This window comes from Ailuropoda melanoleuca, chromosome 1 (genome assembly GCF_002007445.2).
Source record: "Ailuropoda melanoleuca isolate Jingjing chromosome 1, ASM200744v2, whole genome shotgun sequence".
Lineage (NCBI taxonomy): Eukaryota > Metazoa > Chordata > Mammalia > Carnivora > Ursidae > Ailuropoda > Ailuropoda melanoleuca.
In genome coordinates this window covers 10973365-10974246 of record NC_048218.1, presented here as the reverse complement: position 1 = coordinate 10974246, position 882 = coordinate 10973365, and the positions used below count along the sequence as shown (strand labels likewise).

The following is an 882-nucleotide window of genomic DNA, read 5'->3' as shown; positions in this document are numbered from 1 at the left end:
AGAAAGAACCTTGGGAATTGTTAAGAAAAGGGATTCACGGTACAGGTAGACGAAGAGTTTGACAGAAGAGGTGGGACACTCGGAGAAGAGAAATTGTCTTTGAGAGGCATCATGGTGATTACACATTTACTCCAATCGGAGGCTTGACTCCCGCCCCCACACAGACAGACAGACGGAGGGAGACACACACACGCACACGCTCACCCGGCACTAACAGCAGGAAGGGAAAGCGCACAGTCGATCTCATCACTGCTTTGGCTTTAAAAAGGGCATATACTGACATTTGAGATTAAGCACCTTTCAGTGATCAACTCGGAACCGAATTTATTGGTTAAAAGCCAAAATGGTTTTCCCCAGCACAACTACCATTGCCACAGTGGCATTCTCTGCTGCCACTTACCTAAAAGGACACTCAACACTTTATGATTAATTGTCAAAAGAATGCTAAGCCTCTAGCATTTCCTCTTCCCACCTCTGAACCTGACTCTCCTAAGGCCAGAGTCGGAAAAGTCCACCGAACACTGACAACATTCCCAGCAATGGTTCGGAGCAAACGAGAGGGCGACGAAGTACCTGAGTCGCCCCCAGTCTCCCCGTGCGAACCGTCCACCGCCTCTCACCCCAGCCCGCAGCCCTGGGAAGCCCAGAGGCTCGAGATGGGAACCTTCCAGACCTCCCAGACAAGCAATCGACGGCCAGGTAAGGCGGCGGTGCGGCCCGCCCGGGTCGAGAGCCGATACCCGCGCGTCACGGCCACAGTCGGCCCGAGGGGACGCGGGCCGGGCCGGAGCGAGCGGCGGAGGTCTCCGGTGGGCAGGCTGCCCCGGCGCTCCGTGGGCCGGTTCCGCCGGGCGGCGCCGGGAGCGGGAGAGGCCGGGCTGC

The 882-nt window shown here is 57.4% G+C and overlaps 1 protein-coding gene across 1 annotated transcript in view; it reads right to left on the bottom strand.

The window, feature by feature from the left end:
* TMEM50B (transmembrane protein 50B) overlaps window positions 1-882 on the bottom strand; it is a 33137-nt gene that overhangs the window by 32147 nt on the left and 108 nt on the right. The window lies entirely within an intron of this gene.